The following is a 22,404-nucleotide window of genomic DNA, read 5'->3' on the forward strand; positions in this document are numbered from 1 at the left end:
CGATCTGCTCAGTCACCTCTCAAAACCGCCTTACTGCAAACTTTTGGAACTTCTTACTACAATTTTGGAAGCTAAAACTCCCGCGGCGAAGGCTCTGAAAGTGCGTGAGTAATGATTTGACTAACGAGGGCCCTCCTCTCCACTTGTCTCTTGATCCCCTCAGTGAAATCATCAGGTATAATCTGAAAACTCTCGGCCCTCCATGCCATATGATTTGACACGCCTGGATTACGTTGGTTGTTATCCTGTCTCCAGCCGTGGGAACGTTCACAAGCTCAAACACCCAACTGTTCAAAGTAGTGGAAAGAGGATCCCTGGAGAAGTGCGCTGGAAAGCCCGTATCTTCCCTGCTTTGCATTTTCAGCATCATGCTATGCATTCTCATGGCATGCCGTGCGTAAGGAGCTTTAATATTTGATATTTCCTACGGGCTTCAATATGTGATTACTATAGATGAAGACAACCTTGAAATGCTCCCATCCATCTACACACAGGGGGGCATCATTGAGGTAATGAAGTTTGCTCCACATGGACCCCTCAGTGCAGGGTAAAAAAAAAAAAAATGGAAACGATGGTTCTTTAACTCATTCGCTACCATTGACGGATATAGACGTACTTTCATTTTACCTGGGCTGGCAGTGAATGAGTTAATTTATTAAAACATTTCTCAGATAATTCACATGCTAGAACGATTAAATTAGGTGTCTATTTCCCGTCTTCTTTTGTTTATGGAAAAAAAAAACTGTGGGGGAAAATGCCACATCACATACAAGCAAAAAAGGTCGAGGTAAAGTGCGCGATATTGTTTTTAACATGAAGTTGGCAAACGACAACCCCGGCAGCAAACGGCGGCGAAATAAACACAATTCAAGAAGCAAGTCATGCACCTGAAGAAAAAGTGAGAAACTGAGAGTGCAGGAAATGGGAAACTTGTAGAAAATCAAGTAGCCTTAACCAATTGCCCCCCCCCAAAAAAAAAAAAACATTTCTGGTGCAGAAAGGAGAAGAAAATAATGTGTTTTAAAGTCAGTTAAAAACTGTAAACTTGCACACTCCCGGGTCAAAACAAATAGTCGCAAAGTGTGATTCACCTCAAACTGTGACAGATTATTCCTCTTTTTAGAGCAAGAGGCTTATTACTTTGTACGAGAAGGACTAAGCTTTGATAGCACGTATGGACCAGAATGTCTGATGAAGTCTTACCGACAAAAGGGTCACAATTCTCATGTATCTTATTTCCCCTGATTTTTTTTTGGAGCGGTCACTTGTTTGGATTCACAGCACGTGCGGTATTTAGCACTCTCGGCTACATCATGTGACCATGGAAGAATGGGAAGGTACAGCCGTTATTATATTAAGTCAGGGGTGGGCAAACCTTCGGATTGGCGGGCCACAGTGGGTTCTAAAATTTGACAGAGGGACCGGACCAGGAGGAGAGGGATGGATTGTGTTGGTCACCTCACCTCATCGGAGAAAAAAAATGCATTTAATTTTAAATCAAAGTCAACAAAAGCCTTACAATAATATATATTTATTTTTTTAAAAAAACAGCATTAAGAAAATAAAACATTAAAAAAGTTTATTCATTTAATTTTTTTCAAGTTGGGCGGACCAGATTAAAACGTTTAACGGGTCGCATGTGGACCCCGGGCCGTAGTTTGCCCACGCTTGTATTAAGTAAAAGCCAAAAAAATCATTTTAAAATTCATTAATTGCTGTGGTTGCGTGCCTCAAAGTGAGCTTGACAAGATACCCTGATGTGGGTTCTCTGTTGAAGTTTTAACTGCTCTGCCGTTTCGAATCAGCGTAGGCGGGAGGTGGGGAATGGAGGGACGAGGTTTGCCGAGACAGGCAACAGATCAGCTCGGGTTCACATTGCGCCGTCACCGCCTGCAGCCGACCATTCAAGATGACAAGTGTCGCTGCGCCGGGTTTTTACGCTACCTGGAAAAAAACCACAGCCTTGACGCCCATAGGGGGACGCTGACCCTCATTCAGCTTTGTGGGCGCTTCTTGAGAAAGGTCAATCGAGAGGCAGGAAAACAAGCCCTCGATTGACCCGTAAGCGCCTCTCAGGCGTGTTCCCAACTTATGATGACCACGGCTCTGCTGTACATTTGTTTTTTGTGAGTTGCACTCACAGCTTTTCGGAGTGAGGGTACATTCATTTACACTCCCTGCCTCTGACCCTTTTTCACCACCCGAGGTCTTCTTTCTTGGCAGTAACTCAGAGAAAGGAGCAGGGTCCCATGTGTCAGCACAACCCCCGGCAACAAGATATTACATAACCACTGGCATACACTGAAACATGCAAAAAAAAAAAATAATCTACAACTGCGCTGGATTTGGATGTGAAATGGTTGCAATGTTTATTTGCTTTCGGTATTCACTGATGCAGTCCGTCTACGCCATTTTTTTGTGAGACGCCAACGTTGCAGATGAAAACAAGCGTTTTGGTGAGACCTGGCATGTCGAATTTGATGGAAGGGCAATCATTTGAATCTGTCCAGTTAATTGGCAATTTTTGTTTTAATATCTGTGAAAATATGAAAAGCGCAAATATCAACAACAGATGCAGTAGACAAATTAAATTATTCTATTTCTCTGCTTTTCTGCAATTATTCAGTTTGAGTGATCAAATCCGATTCAAAACATGTCCATGAACTTAACTGATTAATTAGGGGTTCCAATCCAAACTCTGACTTTAAAAAAAAAAAAAAAAAAAAAAAAAGGTAAATTTGTCAGCATAAACGTGAGCATAAATTGTTGTTGATCTATTTATCTGTCTTACAATCTCAACCCTAATGAGAACCGATCTTGAAAACGGGGGGGTGAAAAAAAAATTATACCAGTAAATGGAAGTTTATGATTTAATTAAATTAGTTAAGGCCATGAGCGCAACAATTTCAATTACCACAACCTCAACTCAAAACCAGACATGAAAAATAGACCAATATTTTCATACAGGCAACCAATTTCTCTGAGGTTTCCTCCCCAGCCGAGGTTTTCAACCCTATTCCTCGAGGTCCACTGTCCTGTCTGTTTTCCATCTCTCCCGGCTGCAACACACCTGATTCAAACGATCAGGATCGTTATTCAGCTTCTGCAGACATTGCTGATTATCTTGAATCTGATGTGTTGCAGAAGGGAGAAATCGAACAGGAAGGACAGCAGACCTCCAGGAACAGGATTGAAGCCATCTCCTGTGGAGGACACCTCAGAGTCACTGGTTGGATGTGCGTCGTTGCTACATGCCTGGTTTTGAGTTGAGATGGTGGTAAATAGTGAACGCCTGAACAGTGCTGCTTTGTGGGACGCTGAAATTGTGGAATGAGGAACAGGATTGAAGACTCCAGCACATCCGTGTTTCTCTCAAAGGAATTCCGAGCTATAATATAGATTGTGTTGTTGCTACTGAACTCTCAAAGTGTCAAAGACAATTAAAGGGGGAAATAAAATGGCATAAAACCTAATGTAGATGAGTCTTAAAATCTTGCCCCATTTTTTTGTCTAAACAGCAACCCTATTCATTTTCGTAATTTCTCACACAATTGGTCAAGAAGTTATATGGACCTGTTGCCTTTCAGAGCCTTTCACATTACCGGTATTCTTAAACTTCCAGACATAACGATGATGTCATGTTTGTTTGTTTTCGAAGACCTGCATAGCATGAAATCTCCCCCCCCCCCCCCCCCCCATGTTGGCAGAACTCAACCACCAAACGACACTGTAATTAATGTGTGAGCCGTGCATGTGGAGCAGCATCCGCCACGAAACACTGACATGACCTTACGGAGTTGACGGCTTGACCAAGCAATCAAATACGTACCGTCTATAAAAGGCAAATGCTCAAAACTCCGTGCAGCTCACTGTGCTCAGACTACAAATGAGTCTTCCTTGTGGGAATTCACTATTAGCTCATTTAACCACGTCCCCCAAAGCCACAAGATTTCCCTCTCTACATTCCCACCTGGTGGCAACAAAATCAAATGAGACAGAACAGCTTTGACCCTACACTACGACCTCCCGTGCTTTAGGCAATGATTTGTACAATTAGCGCTCTTTCTACTGTAGAGAACAAAGAAAATGTTGGAAGCTTGTTTGTTAATTAACGCCGTTGTCTCAGAGGACCAGAACCATTAAATCGCATTAATTATTTGTCGGTGGTGCAGAAGAATAGAAACGGGGATGACACGGTCATTCGGCTTAAATTGCGGTGGAAATATTAAGTCTCAATGATAGTGACCGGAAATGTGAATGTGTGTGGGAAAGGTCATCTTTGTGTCTGTCCTGTGACCGCAATTGGTCCCCTGGGAGTCATCCGCCTCTTTTGAAAGCTGGTATATTAAATAAACATTATTTCCCACAAATAGGTAATCTGCTGTCATTTCCCTGGTATCTGGATGCACATCATGAGACTTTTTTTTTTTTTTTTTTAAAGGAATTGTGTCATAAAAAATGTTCATCCCTGCCAATCAATGGACTGCAGTGAGTCAAGTCCATTTTCTCAAGTCAATTTTAATTGTATAGCGCTTAATCACAGACTGTCTGAAAAGGCGTTACAGAACCACAATCAACATCCTGTGATCTTAAGCCCTCAAAAGCCCATTTGGGCAAAAGTAAGAAAACTTGAGAAGGGACCACAGATGGGGGAATCCCCCCCCCCCCTTCCAGGATGATCAAGCTGCAATGGATGGCAAGTGGGCAACATTTGACATGTAATGTCGCTCACCATCCACTGTAAATTCTGCTCACTAAAAATTGGAATGGTGTTGGTCCAGCATTGTGCAACACACACACACACACACACACACAAAATCTGACCCATGATGTGTGAAAAATGTCACTCTGCATGCACCTCTTAATCGTTATTAAGCTCACTACCTGCCAAATGAAAAATCACACTCACTATTTAGACAAATGTCTGCGTACAAGCCTCTTAAAGAATTGAGTGTGACTGACCTCAAACACCTTCAGGGTGAAATACAACGGGAGATTGTGAAGCAGACTCTCACAAATGAATGGAAAAAAAAAAAAAAGTCTCCACTCTAAAAAGCAGCAGATTGGTAACAATGAGAAACGACATGCGGCTGATAGAATAGGGACTTTTGGGAAAAAAAGGTTGCTAAATGAGGCAAAGAAGCCCGTGAGTGGCGTCTTCAAAGACGTCATGTGACATCTTTGACAAGGACAAGAAAGCAAAATAGCCCGAGAACAATGAATTTAAGCGAACACATCCTTTTTAATTGTTAATGTTTGCTGTAATTTAGTGCCTCGTACATTTGTCTGCGCTCCTCCTTGAGCTCCCTGCACTGGTGTTCCATCAAAGAAGCGCTCCACTTACTAACCTTGACAGTGAGACCAAAATACTGACCCAAAACTTCACGAGCAGGGAAAGGGCAGAGAGGAAACCTTTGCTCTCCCGAGCTGCCAAGTTACAGAGGACGAGTCAATCTGCCAAGCGGCATGTAATCCGGACCCGCATGGGCCGATCAGGCCGCCCTGTCACCAGCAGTCCTTGTCCTTGATTAAGTCTTTTCATCCTCCCTTGGGCTTTGGGCTCGGGGCTTCCCACACTTTGTCTTGTGACATGCGTAATTTCCTGCACACAGGCCTCATACTAATAGAAACTCTTCCCAGATCTGCTCCTAATGAAGACGGATCTTCAGATGGCCGAGCAGCCTCGTTCATATTACCAGTCTATCAATGTGTTTTTAAGTGGATTACGCGCACGCTCCGTGACAAGCGTCGAGTACGTTAGAATGATCTTCAAAAGGATTTTGTGTAACATTTTTATTTGAGCCGCGCTATTGCAGGAATAAAAGTTTGCAAATAAAGAGGATGGAAGGCGAATGACAGCAGGGATTGAGAATGTGGTTTGAGTGCTCCGCGTATTCACCGTGCGTGCCGAACAGATGGCTTTGATGAAAAGTTTAACATCTGTATGGAAATGAAGTATTGCGCACAAAAGAGCCCATGTACATGCATCTATGAATTTATACAAGGGGAAACGCCGTCAAAAATCAAGGAACTACTTTATCCGTAATCTTGATGAGTTGGATACCTTCTATTCATTCATTGTGTGTAGGGTCCCTTGATTGATTTTCCCCTAAAATTCCTTTGGGAAAGGAAACATTTTTTGGGGACTTTTATTTGTTTATTTTTTAATTCTTGAAAAAAAAATGCTCATAAACATTCAATGAATGTTTTCCAAGAAATAGGGGGCATGTGTTTCGAAAAAATAAATAACTGAATAAATAAATTAAGTAAATGAAAATAAAATCTATTAAAATTCTAGACTATGAAAGAATATTGAAAAAAAATAAATCTGTGAAAATGTAGTTGTAGTTTAAGCTGTAATATCACCAATCACCGCTAGATGGCTGAACTAGCTTCATTGTGCTTACACTAGGTCTTATACTGCCATATATTACAACGTAAGTAGGCCTAAGAAATAATTTTTTGCGGAATGATATGCAAGACAAACATAGTAGGCTACCACAATAATGTAAAAGTTTTGAGTCAGTGGATTTTTGTGGACAAATTGTTCAAGATGAGTTCTTGTACTTGATGTTGGTTTCTTGTTAGCAGCATCCTTGAATGGTCATTTTTATGCAAGCGAGCCCTTCGCACTCAAAAAAAAAAAAATAAATCAACTGTGGTCATTTTGTTGCTTGCTTCAAACCTTTGTCGCTTAAGGACAGCGGATCTTTTATAAATGCAAAAATGAAATGCATTAAGAGCACTTATTTTTGCATATAAACACATAATTTGTCTATATTTAAAATAGCATTTTCGACACAGATGAATTTTAGTCTTAGCATCTTATTCAAAACCCTATTTCAATTTTGTCAAAAGTCGCCGATATTAAGCGTTGCAGAAGTGCACCGGAGAATTTACAGTCAGGATCCTCTGAGCAACATATATTTTGATAGGTCGTCCTTTGAGAGCAACAGCAGCTGTCCAAAACTAGAACCAGAACCAGACTGACACTTGCCTCTGATGCACCTGAATATCCCCTCAAAAACGCCGGAGGGAACAGAGTGTTACCGATATTCTCTCACAACTCGCTCTGACTGGTTGCGCTTCTTCTGCATGGAATTTGATACGATACTTAACTCACCTGAGCCTCATCAATGCACATGGAAAAATAAAGCAGGAGCATTTTTTTAAAAAGTAATTGTTTCAGTGCGGCTACGATGATGATGTCTGGTGATCTGAATTAGCTTTATTAACTCATTCAATCCATAAGACATACATATACATTTTTTAAAAAGTAGTCCCTGCCTCCCAAAGACGTATTTATACGTCTTGTCTTTTTTTTTTTCTCTTGGCCTCGCAAAATCCGTCAAAATCCAGAAAAACGCTGGAATTGAGAGGTCTCCTCTCGTGAGCATTTCTGGGATTAAATGAGTCAATATGATTCACATCGTTTTATTGGGGCTGCAGTAATTATGGCGTTAGTCCCTACACTACTTTGCCAATAAATCTCAGACCAGTTTAGTTCGGCGCAGATAGATAAACAGAAATGGGCTTCAGGAATTCATGAGATTTTTGAACGGGGAAAATAAAACAAGAAGTTACTAATTTCTAATAAAATGTGTGCCACGGACTCATTGCCCTCTGCTCTTCTATTCCTTTTGAAACCTGATAATATATCTGATATGATCTGTGAATTATCCAATTTGACCCAAAAAAAAAATATATAATTAAAAAGATGTACAGTAGTCAAAGATGGCAGTTTTTTCACATAGCAGAAAAATTAAGAAAACATTTTGCCAAACAGGTCTTGTAATAAATAAATGTTTTTGTCCTACATACTCTGGCATACATATTTTAATCATGTGTTGTCGCAACCAAGCAATATTTAAATTCTGGGTCAATTTCTAGCACCAGACAAGAAAAAAAAAAACAAGGATGAGAACTATCTTTTGGGACACTTGTTCTCATTACAGCAACCTACGCTCATGCGATGTGATATTTGCCGCCCTAATGCCCCACATCGGGTTGAGTCCAACAACAGTCAAGCTGAAATGTATTTTGTACCTTGGAGGCCCAATTCTAGTAAACATTTTACACACAGCGCAGTCGATGTGGTGGAGATTATTCCCAACTTCAACCCTGTGGACATTTTTTGTAGAGTGGAGATTTAGTGCAAGTGTTGGAAGATTTCGGACTTGGTGGGCTCGTTCCGATTCAATTAATACCATGGATTGAACTGCTTTAATATTAAAAAGGTACAATGTAAATCATGTGGTACATTACGGATGACGGTGCAGTGGATGAACACCAACTTGTAGATGGCGAGAATGTATGTGTGATGACAGAGATGGAGCATTTCATCTGAAGCCGCGCCGTACGGGTGGTTGCTGGGTCACTCTCATGCACTCAAACTAGCGGTTATCGTCTACACAGGCAGTTCACCTGCTAGAAACGCGTATTGCCTTCAGAACAGCAAACGTGGGATTGAGGTAGGCTGGCGGCTCATTAGATAAAATCAATTGGATTAGAGGATTTTTTTTTTTACTAGCCTGGTAATTGTAAACCGTTTCCACACAGTGCTTGTAAATGTTAGTTGGTGAGCTTATAAAACACATAATGTGGGGACTATCATGGAAAGATTGTTTTTCTAATTCTTTGACACCAGCCTTTACTAAAATCAAGTGTTAAAATTGTGTGTTGATGCTAACAAATTGCATCCCATGCTAGCGGGAATGTTCCGCTTGACCTACGAAAGAATTCAATGCAACCTGCAACAGGTGTAAAAGGCGGTGGATAAGACACTAAATGTTTTTCGTCCAGGAAAATTTGGGGTGGTGGAGCTAAGCTCAAGCGCAAAACAAATTTTGAAGGGATTGTTAGTGGAATTGGAAACACCGGTTGTTTTGAGTTTGTTCTGATCTTTTGATTTACACACAGCTTCCATGTTCAAAGAATGTACGTGCTTACGACTGGAGTACGTAAACGTGCTGTCTCAGCGAGAAATCATTTGCATTCAAGTGCAGTCTATCACCGAGATAATACTAGTCAACAAATATTGACAATTTTTTTTTTCCTAAATCTGAAAAGCCCCTTTCTCTGTCCACTTTTAAAACTTGTTTGAAGACTCATTTTTATCGTTTAGCTTTCGACCCAACAGGTGACTGTCGCTGTTCTGCTGTTCTTCTGGTATCTATTGTTTATGTTTTAATTTGTGTTCTAATTTTCCGCTAATTTATATTAGACCATACGGAAAGCGTTTTGTTAAAGCTCCAGCTGTTGCGAAATACACGTCATAAATAACGTTGCATTGTATTGTATTAGCTAAGTAAACCTATTTTTTTCGCGCCAATTGTAAATCTGTCCTTGTTTTCTTTTTTCCTGTAGCACATGAGGTTTTAATAAGAATAATTAAATAATATGAATAGCAGTTTGTCTCCATTAAGTACAAAAGTGTATAGTATAAGCCAGTCTTAGACATCTGGAAAATTTGCTTTTTAACAAAAGACAAACCACTAGTTTAAAAATAAATAAAATGAAATTAAAATATAAAAATAAAAATTGTGTAATTACATTATTACAAATTCACTTGGAGGTCAGTGCACAGTGGGGAAAATTTTTTATTGAATTTATTAAATTTTATTTCATTAGTCTACTTCAAAGATGTACCTGGATCCAGATGATTCTATTTTGTGCAAACACTTGGCGAAATAAAACATAGCAACTTCAGCAATTTTTTCCCCCCAGTAAAGTTTAACCGGTTTAGAGGGGTGCCAGCATTCAGTTGCAACAAGTTGGGACTCCTATGGTTTGGTCACGTCTCCATTTCAAAAGCATCAAAAGGAGACACTTTGAAATGACTCATCTGCCATTGTCAACAAAAACATACACAAAAGACTTGAAAATGTGCATGAATATTCCAGCTTCCGCAGCAATGGCCATTACAAGTGGAGCTAACTCGAGTGGAACGTCCCAATATATCAATCAAACGCACCCCATGCCATGTTCTAATAATTCTCTACCTGACATTGAGAGAAAAAAAACACCCAGCAGCATTTTGACAGTGCAAGGTGTGTAGTGTGTGTGTGTGTGTGTGTGTTTGTCTTTGCACTATTATGAGGACCAGTATCTGACAGCACGGGGTGTGTGTGTGTGTGTGTGCGCGACTACATATGTCCAATGAGCTGTGCAGCAGCCATGGTCTAGAATAATATTTGTATCGACTCCGAAATGTCCAGAGAGTCTCCATTACTGCTGTGTTGTAAACAAAGAGTGGAACCATCAGAAGTGGGAGTAGGCATTAACTTGAGTAATAAAACAAATATGGATCAAAACAGCTCATTGAGGTTGTTCTCTGTGTGCAGTCCTGGGGAAGAAAATACGGAGCATCTTTGTTTTGCTGGCTTTAACATGATTACATTTCATTGTATCTTATCACCTGGAATGCAGCCTCTAACAACCACCGAGCATCCGTTGCATTCAGCAAATATTGGAGCCAAAGCTCATGGCTGTGCATTTTCCTTTTTCTAGCGGTGAGGACCAATTAGCAACTTCAGAGGCCGAGCACGAGCGCTGACTGCCTTTGTTTCACGGTGACATTTCAGCCTAATTGCACAAACAGTATGTGCATATAAAAGCTTCGTTCTTATCGGACTGCGGCTTGAGTGCCGAAGTTTTCCGTCGGAGTCGGTGAACCCTCCCTTTTGTTTTGCAGCCCTTTGTATTGAATGAAAGTCCCCTCTAATATGATTAAACAGCACAATGTGCTTGTTTTATTTATTTTTTTTTTTTTTAAATCAGCACTTTCATGAATAAAGTCAATGGATATTTCTGGCGTTATGAGCAATGAAAGGTGATTGTAAAAAAAAAAAAAAAAATGCACCTCCAATGTTTTACAACTCTTTCTCCAACCTAATTTGCATGATGTGGAATTTCACATGCACACTCCCTTGCGTTTGTTTTCATTATCCTGCATTCAAGGCTTTGTAGTCGCCACTGCAGGCCACAACTGTGCGTACGCGTGTGCGTGTGCGGGTCGGGGCGCGTGTGTGCGTGTGGGTGTGCATGTGCGCGTGCGTGCATGCAAAATGAGCCAGTGTGATTTTATAATCCCCCCCCCACACACACACACACTTACAGGTGTCAAACATGAAAGCAGGGAGTGGTAGACGTGGAATCCCACACTGCAGCCACCGCATTCTTAATCAGGACTTTGTGTGTAAGCAGACATCTCATTACGAGGGAGTGAGCTCCAATGTACTGAAGGCCAGGGTGGCAGTGTGACCTGGGAGAGGGGGGGGTGAGTTTGGTGCGTGTTTGGGGGTGGGGCAAGGGCAATGACAAGGATTCTCTGAGTAATGGGCTCAAACATCAGCACGCCATTAAGTGGACCTACGGTGCACGCTACAGCCCTACGGGCCCATTATGAAGCAAAACGCAGAGGCAGCCGAGGCCTCTAATGGCGGTCTCCCTTTACAGTTTAATCTTGTTAAACTGTAGCTCAGAAAAAGTTGTTGAGGATGTGATTGTTTGGCTAAAGTACACCAAAAAAAAAACAAGTGTTAAGGACAAGAAAAGCGAAAAGCATGCACCTCTCACTTCAGTGTCTTGCTGTGCTTTTTCGATTAGTCTCACAGAGGCTAATTTGTGCAAAGCAATCAACAGTGACCTGAAGCAGGACCTCTAAAGTCAATATGTTGATGCCTATTGCTCAGGAACAATGACATTCAGCTTCCTCATATTTATCCAAATCCTCTATGCTCACTTTGGATTGTGGATAAAACGAGGAGGGCATCAATCACGTCCGGTATGATGCTCATGGTTCCGTCTACGGTATATCCGACATTATATACAGTAAGTTAGAAGGGAAATCTTTTTTTTTTGTTGCACGGGTAAATTAATGGGAAAATCTGATAGCAGTGGTGGATCAATAAGCATTCAGTGCAGAACAGAGCTGGCGCAAAATGAGATTACGTCCGGCTTATTTTTTGTGAAACACAAGAAATGATTTGCTTTGCTTTTTTTTAACCTGTCCAGTTCCAACGACTGACGGTTTACATCAGTGATTCCCAAAGTGTGATACTCGCACAATTATTGATACATGGGGTTACTATAGTGGTACGCAAATGAATCAATGCCCAAGAACCGTTTAGTTGTATTTAATAGTGATGGGAAAATGAAGCACCTGTGATATTTTTTACTCCTCTAGATGGCGCACTAGGTTCAAAGAGCAATGGAAATTTATTAAGTGAGCGCCATCTAGAGGAGTCAGAAATTATCACAAGTGCGTCACGAAGCTTCATTTGTCCGTCACTAATATTTATTTTTCCACACTATTAAATGTTCAAAGTGTGCCTAATGTCAAAAATATTTTCATGCTACGCTACTGTATTTTATTGTTCGTAATTATGGTGTTGCATGCAGCACCGCGTATTTTAAGGTTTGAGAACGACTGCAGTACTTAAAAACGTAAGTCAAGAAATCCCACCCAATTACCCAAACTGCAGAAAGACAGGAATAGTGCACAAAGAGCCGGGCGGCTGTTGGAGGATTGCCGGATTTAGAAACTTGGGCCGAGCTTCCCGCTTGCTCATGGCAAGAGGAGTCAGCCTGGCGCTTATGTGCAACAACAACTAATCTTGAGCGGAAACTAGTCATGAAAAGATGCATTTTATCCCATTAAGTTCTAGATTTTATCTATATTATAATTTGTATTCGGAGTTGTGCAAGCAAGATTTTGAAATGCTTCTTTTAAATATGAAATGAAATACATCCATTTGCCAATGTTATGATATCTTCCAAACAACAGACTCGTGATAGACAAGCAAATTGTCATTTGTGATCAAACAGATGTGAAATGGATAAAAAAAATAATAATAAAATAATAATATTAATAATAATAATAATAATAATTAAATACTTAACATTTAAAAATAAAAATAAAATTAAATTTAAAAAATAAATTAAAAAAAAACACAAAAAAAAAAACATTTGAGATCAATTCCAGATGCTATAAAATACTAAGGAACGCATGTTTTTTTCTCACCCATTCTGAGCATACAGTCGTTCCAAATCCTTCTTTAATACCTACCTTCATGAGTCTGGGATCAATCATAGAAATAAAAGTAAAGATTATCACAAATGAGTGATACATACAAGCCAATGGTTCACTATTCAACTCCTATTGCGAGTTTAAAATGATTTGCTCTCTGACGATAAGAGTCAAGGCAGTGAGAACAGGCAAGAACTCAAAGATTGCCGTCCCTCGTGATATTAGCAAAGACCCTAAAGATGAGGCAGTCATCAAGCCCTTTTGGCTGCACTTGTTTGAGTCATTTGCCAGCTATCATCTGCTACCCGTTTCAATGCGCTTTTTTCATGACGCACAGTTTCAGCTGTCACGAGCAGGTCATCACTTGGTCGCGAGGTATGATTTTATCGGGGCCAAAAGCGTTCGGCATTTCGGCAGCTTTACCTCTTGGAAATCCATCACTTGGTGTTTTACTGCTTAGAAAGAGCACTTCATAAAGATCGGACGGATATCTCGTTGTTGTCACACTCTCAAAGCAGCAATAAAGTTTAACGTTGATGGAGAAGGTGATCATTGTCTTTAATACAAGTTGGGAGTGAGATTCAACTTTGTAACTTTTGTACGGTGGCATTTGTTGAAATGGAAACTTTAGGGCCATCCTTGAAGGAAATAATGCTAACGTTTGTGCACCGGCTGCATACCAGCTATAGTTATTCATGTCACTAGCTTGTGTGCTTAATATTAGCGTAACGCAACCGACACAATTAGCATCTTAACATGCGACAACTGCAATTTTTTTTTTATGCGCGGCCAAAAGCTCGTCCACGGCTCCGCGGTTGGAGACCACTTGATGTAGAGGTTTCAAAAACCATCAAGTGCTTCATGAAGCTTCATTTTTACATCACAATTTTTCCAACTCTTATGCTTCCTTTTATAAAAATGCTCATGCAATTCATGGTCGGGGACCACTACTGTAAAGCAATAAATGTATAAAAACCATAAATCATTGCTGCTCGTTATCTCGCCATCTGCGAATAGACACCACAGGGCATCACCACCTCGATCACAGCATAACCTTTGGAGAAATGCCTCCTTCATGCATGAACAAGTAACAAGAAACTTGGGACCGGAATGATGATGTCATAAAGTATCTTTGTTGCATTTTTTGATATTACATAAAGCAAGTCTAGAGATATGCAATTACAATTAAGATATATATTGCACGTATACAATGGCGCTGATGGGAAAAGCAGTCTTCATAGCTGTCACCATGGCAACAGATGAAGCATTGTTTAAAAAACTGGCACCACAGAAGGATAAAAAGGAGCTCAGCGTCAGTGCATGTCAGAGGGGGGGGGGCGGCTCATCCTCTCTGGTAACAAATATGCAGGTGTGTTTTGTTTGTGTAATGACAATGATCTCATGTGCTCCATTACATTTAGGAATAAATTTCACCTGTTTAAAATGCATATTGAAGCGCTGTTAGTGGAGCTTTGTGTGTGCTGTTGGAACATTTTACATTTCCTTTACTTGCTGTGTGAGATGGAAAATTGCATCAGCATTTTGACTCGGCATGCTTACCAATTAAATGTACTAAAAACTGGTAGTTTGTCAGTTTTCTTCAAGTGCTAAAGGGGAAGTCAACCCAAAATATTTCCCGACAATAATATGTTCTATGCAGGTCCACTCGACGAGACTAATATTGTGTTTGAGGAAAATGAGGTCATCAGTAAAAATCCACCCATTTTCAGCTATCTCAGGGGGCGGCCATTTTGGAACTTCTGTCAACTTAAAATGACATCACAGTTGCTCTGAGCACAGTAAACAACCAATCATGGCTCAGCTTCAGAAAAAAAGGTGAGCCGTGATTGGTCGTTACCTAAGCCCTGAGCAACTGTGATGTCATTTTCAGTTGACAAAAGTGACAAAATGGCCGCCCCCTGAGATGGCTGAAAACAAGGTGGATTTTGCTGCTTAAGTCATATTCCACAAACGGAATATTAATCAGAATGCCAAGTTCAAACAAGTAAAACTCCATCGGACTGATTGCAAAGAATTTTGTGGGAGGTTAACTTCCCCTTCAGGAGTGAGTGAATGACTTAGCTTAGAAAGGACGGCAAAACAAGGCTTCTTATCTTGGAAAAGTTAAACCTCTTCATCCCCTCCCATAAAAACATTTTGACACATCTGAAATTTGGAAAAAAATCGTGACGAGGAGAGAAACGTAAAGCTTTGGAGCAAACAATTTCGCCAAAAGTCATACACAGCAGAAATGACCAAAGTCTTAAAACAGCCAATTGCCCAGAAGAGGGCGAGGCAGCTTAGAAAATAAAATCAAGATGTTCCGGAACATGCCGTGCTTTTGTTTGGGGGACTCTCACCCTACGATCAGCATTGAGGTCACAATGCGGGAGTGTGCACATTCCGGACGTAAAGCAGTGACATGGAACTAAAGACGACCATATATTGCCAAGCTTTTTTTTTTTTGTCCATGTCTGCTTGTCTGCTAACCTTCTGTGCAGACATTTGTGCTCGAGTCAGACAATCGAAGCGAGAAACACAGAGGGGACATGATATGTCACACAAAGCTACAGTCGCATCCAACTGCATGAATATGAAGGAAATATGTAAAAGTTGAAAGCAGCAGGCATTGTGCTGACAGTCAGGTTCTTTTTTTGTTCGTTTTTCTGGCGCTTCTCCAAGCGTTGCCTCTTAATGAGAACTTGCAGGTATTCTCCAGAGACCAGACCATTTTTAAGGGTTCTTTTTCTGTCAACAGTATATTCTACAGTAATTGTCTTTATCCCATAGCTGCTCCTCTGGACCCAGACCATAATGATTAGTCCGTCACAATGAATACACACCTGTGACAGCGACTAAATACAAAAAAAAAAATAACAGCTTGACTGCATGTCGGGATGTCAGTAAATTTGTTAGAGAAACTGGGGTGAGAGGCACGATACACTTTATGTACGGTGCAGAGTTATTCGTTTTTCTTTTTTTCCCCAGGGGGAGCTACATAGCTAAGGTGGCTTGGCAGATTTTTATATTTTGGCATTGTTACCCCACTTGAATATTTAAGATCAAGCATAATTATCATAACCTAAATAAACCTAACATTCAATTAAGTAGTTAATTTATTAAGAGAAAAAAATATTCACCTGGCTCTGTGTGGAAAAAGTAGTTGGTCCAATCATTAAAGAATGACTTTACTGTGACTATTATTTATTTATTTATTTTTTTTTTTTAAATCATGTCGTTTTACTGACCACACACACACATGTGTCCACAAAAGCCTGATCAGCTCCAGACTTTCTCAGTCAAAAAAAAAAAATACTCATCTAGAATCTGTTTTCCGAAATGAAGTTAACCAAAAGATCTCAAAAAGCTGCAACAAAATGTCACAAAGCTTTAGCACTTGGGCGAACAACTGCGAGAGGCTTTATCTACAAATCGAGAAAACATGGAAACCAGCTCACAAAAAAAAATAAAATAAAATAATCCCAAGAGCACAGCAATCCATGAGGTCACAAAGGAACCTCGGAAAACATCTAAAGAACTGCAAACTGCCCTCGACTCAGTTCCGATCGGTGTTCATGACTCAGCATTAAGGAAGAGAATGGCCAAAAATGAAAAAAAAATTTTTTTTTAATTAAAAAAAAACTTGATTTCACTTGTTGCTGATGATGGGCGCCTGACCACTTATTAGGTTTGGGGGGCAGAAATTGACACCCGTTCCTTTCCTGAATAAAGAAAATCACCATTTATTTATTTATTTATTTTCATCTTCACTTGGTTTATCTCTGTCTGATATTTTCACACCTGGTTCTTCAGTTACAGTAATATATGCCTTTAATAAATGATAATATGCCATATATCAAAATGAAGCTTTGGTCATGAGAGGAGCTTAATGTGGAAGCAACAAAGATATATGTCTGACATTTCTCAAAGTGAAGGCGAACAAACAACGCATGGTCAAAATCAATCAAATTCCAAACATCTGCTTTGTCCGGTATTCATTCCAAAGTCAAATATTCTTTTATGCTTCGCCTCATTTAAGGACTTGTGGGCTGTGGCTGAGCCAACACCGATTGCAAATACGCCTGAGAAGCCACATTCTTACAATAAGAAACCAAATGAGCTCGTTTTTCGTAAGTAATGTCTCATCTGATGAGAAGTAACATTGTTCCCAGTTTTTTAAAAACTTTTTAAGCACTGCATTTCAACTGAATTTTTTAAAATTGCCAATCATTTCCTGGCAAACTACTTGTACTGGGGAGTGAAATCAATGCCAAAACCAGTCAGGAATGTATTAATCATACGTCGACAAAGTGAACCTTTCAAATCTCCGGCATCACCAGTAATTGCAGCGAGACTCCACATCTGTGTGACATACACAAGACAATCTGCTTTCATGTTAGTTCGCGCATCAGGAGAGAGTTGAAAGCTTTTGAAATACGATCTGAATGCATTGCACAGCTGACAGCGAGGCACACACACGCAGGAGGCGTCCAACAAAACATAAGAGACGTCAAGCCAAGCTTTAAAGTGATGAAACGCGACCACAGCTCGTCGCCAATGTGCGAGAAGAACCCGCTGAAAGAGCGCAAATTCCTTGCAGCGCGTCTGCGGAAATGCGCAATGCAACCTCATTTGCATTGCATTACTTTGAAGTTCCGCCGCGTTGCCGTGTGCGTGACTTGATCTATTTGGAGTCCTCGTGATTAGATCTATATGGATTCCTCGGATGTGTCTGTGTGAGGAGCACCGTCGAGCCAAGTAGAGCGGAAAGGGGGTTGGGGGCGCATAAGGGGGGGCTCCCATACATGCAGTCGATGAAGGGCTGCATTGTATGACTGAGTGAAGGCTCATTTGCGCGCTAAAGGCTTTGGGCGACGCTCATTAATCTGTTCAACGTGTGATGACAGAAAAATTAACGCCTCTCGCCCCCAAAAAGTCAACAATAAAATGCTCATTACGCACATTGTTTCATCACGACAACAAACGGGTGTTCCAAAAGACACCCAAGCGTGATTGAAGAGGAACGCAGTCGCAGTGACACAGTTGGGCAACTCTAATACACGCCGGAGTCACACACACGGACACGTGCAAACAAATGAAACGTGCATTAGCATCGAAATCTTCCAAGTGACTTAAAAACTTACGTCGCGGCCGTCCTGTGATTTGTTTTGTTTGCTCCTCTTGCTTTCTTATGTTCGTCAGCGCAAACGAGACACAAAAACGACGAGGACGTGTGCGGACAACAAGTGCACGTTTGAACTTCCAGTTTGCAGCCTTCCAGCAAACCTCCCGCCTTTCTCCATCCAGTCCACCGCTTCAAAGGCTGTCCAGAGGCGAGTGGTGCTGAAGGGCTTTCCTACTTTCCCCGCGCTCCCTCCTCTCCCGAATCCGCACTTTGATTGCACAATACTTCCCGCCCACACAGGGAGATTTTTACACGCACACGCGCAGACACACACAGTCTCCATTCACTTCACCACTGGCGAGATTTGTTGGTTTTGAATTCCACCGTAAGCACATGATCGCTTGCGTAAAACTTAATAAAATGACACTGCGTTTCAAAAAAAAAAAAAAAGACTGCGTTTCCCAAGATATGATGAATATTATATCTGCCGTGCTTCAGAAATGCAGTTATTTAAGCCTGGCACTTAATTGTCAAACAATCGGTTTTACTTTGACCACATCTGTGAGTAAGGCGTCTCTTCGGCATGACTGCCGTTTTTGGACGCGCATGCAACGCGCGCACACGATTTCAGTTTATGAGCTGCACCACTCGTGATCATTACCCCTCGAGTCATTTCGACGTATTCTCATTGGAATTGCTTTTTTTTTTTTTTCATCTTTTAATCGCCGCGGCGCTGATTGCACGTATTGATCCATCAGTCCAATTAGTGCCTCCTTGATTTTTTTTTTTTTTTTTTGAGCAACGTGAACGAATTGACGGCATTTTGCAGAGCCGTTTCTTTCTATTCTGGTAGTGATGAGGTGCATTTTGGGGAGCGCTCCTGAACTTGCCACACGTAAATCTTAATAAACTGTTTGTTTAATTTTAAATAAAGTCAATATGCAAATGCTAAGGACGGAAGCTTGGAAGTGTCAATGTGGAGTAAACAATTTTGAGTGGCAAATGAACATACGTTCAAAAAAAAACTTCAAGGCTAAATGCTAAAAATATAGCCTACCCCCCCATAATAGTTAATGACTTGTGCAGATTCGAGTAATAAATTAAAAAATAAATAAATCCATCCATTATCTGAAACGCTTCTCCTCACAAGGGTCGCATGGGTGCCTAAGACTATCACCCCCCCCCAAAAAAAAACAACATTTTTACTAACTCAATATTCAATAATGTTAAAAAAAAAGGTTTTTCCTCACGCATGCGCACGAAGAAAAAAAAAATGCTACATTTGTAAGATTTAGCCTACGAGTCTATTCAAACTTATTTGCAAGTATATTTGAATGTATTTGCATGTACAGGGACGTTCAAATGTATTTAGCAGGAAAATGTTTTAGTCTACATTAGAAGTCCCATGCTTCCGTAAAGACTGAAATCATGATTAAATCTCATTTTTGAAGATTTTGGCGGTAAATTACTTGATAAAGGAACAGTTACCGGCACATTTATTTAAGAGGCTATGTTAGTTAATACTCGTTGGAACAACAATGCCTTTATCTCAAGCAAATATAGGAAATAAAAATGTAAATGTATAGAGAACCACAAGTGTCCTTGTGTTTTTTTTTCAATTCTCACTGCAAAGTCCATTTAAGCACATTTATAATGGCTAACTAATAAATATTTAATTAAGCAGCTGCTTCATAAATGCATTATATGGCAAAGTAGCACTAATATGGAGTGTATAGTTGCAATTATAAAACTGCGCAGAGGCATCCATTCATATTCACTTTAAGGTGCAAACACAGAGATGAAGACAGAGAGAGAGGGCAAAAAAACAGAAGCGATATATGCAGCCGTGTGAAGAAGCAATTGAGTGCCAAAATAAGCAGCATTTCAAATTGGGTTTAATTTGAGCAAATAGATCAAGTGCAATAAATACAGCCGTCTCTATGAATTTGTCTCATGTGACAAGAACAGTGTGAGAAAGGTGGCGATACGTACTGCATAGTTATATAGCTGTGTTCAGCATTGTTTCAAGGGGGCGGGGGTTAAAAAGCATGTGGGGGGGGGTCAGAAGTGGATGTACTGGTAAAATGCAAGGACAGAAGTGCTCTAAAAAGGACGCAGGGCGATTATTTTATGAATAACGGCAGAGGGACAATGACGGAAGGGTGCTGAGGTCGCAGAACGGACCGGCAAAATAGTATAAAGCGCCAATCTGTGCGTTTCATCCATGAGGATTTTGAGTAATCCAAGAGGAGCTGCTCTGTAAACTACGAAGACGCTCACTATCCATGAGCCGGAGCGCTCATCCACTGTATTATCCACTTTGCACCCCAGGTGGCAAAAGTCCATCCATTCTCAATCCATCCTTTTTCTATAGCTCTTGTCTTCATTCGGGTTCGGCGTAATTCACGCTCATATTCAGGCTGTTATTGGGTGGGAACAGATCCCAGGCTGCTTGAACCTATCAGCGATACCAGTTTCTTGATGGAACGACTTGAGGGAATATCATGACTGAAATGCTTCAATGAATTTTCCTTTTTTGAGCCTTTTCTGAAATGGAATATACTGCCCTCTTTTGGTTGTAGGTGGAATCAGAAAACATCCGAATAATAAATGGCGAGCAGGAGACTATACCATTTGAAAATTGCACGACATGTCGGCAATGATTCACACTCATGGGAGGAAATGATGTGAACAGGCACACGCCACATAAAAAGATTCGAGTTCAGAGATGCATCCAGAACTTTTGACGGTGAGGCAAATGTGCTAACCACTGTGCTGCTTCAATCATCCACTTTCAAACGCAGCCTTGAATCTTTAGTATGAGGTGAATCATTCAGTGGTCGATGAAAATGTGAACAAGTTCATTTCACCTTGAATTGGCCCGAGTGTATGCAGTGCCATAACAAGAAATCAGTCGTAGAAAAACAGACCAAAGGCAAAATGCGGTGAATCATACACATAAGTGATTATAGTGCCGGCTAAATATCACACTTGATTGTGACGTTGAAATAATTGGTAAGGCAACTGAATATGTAAATATCACGGAAAAAAAAAAAAAAATTACTCTCAGCTTTCAGTGACTTGCTGTGTAATCTTGATTTTGCTTTTGTGTCATTGTGTGAAAGGAAGTTAAATAAGGCCATTTTTGTGAATAAATGAAGAAGCCATTTGAAGACTTACTGGCATCGTAAAATCTAGTTCAGTGCACAAATTTTTCCAGGAACATTTTTCTTTTTGTGGACCCCAGATTTTCATTCCCCGTGCAGCTCATCTGTTACCAAAAATACAGATGTCTCTCCTCGACAATGCCTTCAGAGCCTTGCGCACATATAAATAACGTGAAGGCCACCTGTGCGTGATGGAGACAAAGTGCCTCATTAAATAAAGATAAAAACACCCTTTAAGCCATATAAATCCCCATAAACAAAGCTTGGAAAAATTTGCGCAAACAACAGATGAAAGTTTCCAACTGTGTTCCCACAGATGGTTCCGTGCATGTTGCACAACCAAAATGTCCTCACGGTACATCAGATGACACTTCCAAAGGAAAACTGGTAGTACACTGTAATTTGAGTTGTGCCGTGGCACTTTCTCCATGGTCACCCCCCCCCCCCCCTCTTGAGAGGTGGTGATGGAGGGTACATCAGCAGCGGGACAGACGGAGGAGTTCCGGGCACGGTGCCATAAATGTGTCTGCCTGCTGTCCCGTCTGTCTCGAAACGCTGCAGCCCTCCGCAGATGTAATTGTCACTGCAGGTGGCCCTCGCTGCAATAAGCATTCATCAACTGAGCATTAACCTCTCTGCGCTTATAGAGGATGACTTGTCTTTGTGTCTATACTTTTGACTTTGCACTGGCAGGTAAGAGTCAGAGGAGACACCCGGAACTGGAACGGTCTGGTGGTCAAACAACTTTTCTCAAGTTTAATTAAAAAAAAAGTGATCCGGAAGTCAAACGTGGCTGGAAAACACAGACGGGGCCAAATGAGCCTGAGAGGCCTTGCATCAGCTAATTGCTCTTGCATTACAGGCTGCATTTTTATTTATTTTAGCGCTACCTGGCTTGTCCATGTGTATACATCTACGAGGATAACCAGCAAAAGATAAGACAAATATGAAAACTAAACAAAGAAAAGTGGTCAAAGGTAAAGTTCGCCGACTTTTGTTTATTTACCTAAACAGCCAATACTAGTAGACATGCATCCCATTACAATCAGTGCAGTATAGTTAGTGGCGGGCTGTCAAAAAAT

General features: G+C 40.7%; 1 protein-coding gene across 3 annotated transcripts in view; it reads right to left on the reverse strand.

Annotated features, from left to right (window-relative positions):
- Nucleotides 1-22,404, reverse strand: part of LOC148339720 (metabotropic glutamate receptor 4-like) — a 139,136-nt gene that overhangs the window by 111,040 nt on the left and 5,692 nt on the right. Inside the window, exon 1 of one of the 3 annotated variants that reach the window (XM_088289523.1) lies at nt 18,175-18,423. The exons of the other annotated variants lie outside the window; for them this stretch is intronic. The gene's annotated coding sequence lies outside the window, so the exon portion shown is untranslated. Of the gene's footprint in view, nt 1-18,174; nt 18,424-22,404 lie in introns of those variants that run through there. 3 annotated transcript variants of the gene reach the window in all.

The sequence above is a fragment of the Idiotropiscis lumnitzeri genome, chromosome 3, assembly GCF_059441095.1.
Source record: "Idiotropiscis lumnitzeri isolate Australia: NSW breed Sydney's pygmy pipehorse chromosome 3, RoL_Ilum_1.0, whole genome shotgun sequence".
Classification (NCBI taxonomy): Eukaryota; Metazoa; Chordata; class Actinopteri; order Syngnathiformes; family Syngnathidae; genus Idiotropiscis; species Idiotropiscis lumnitzeri.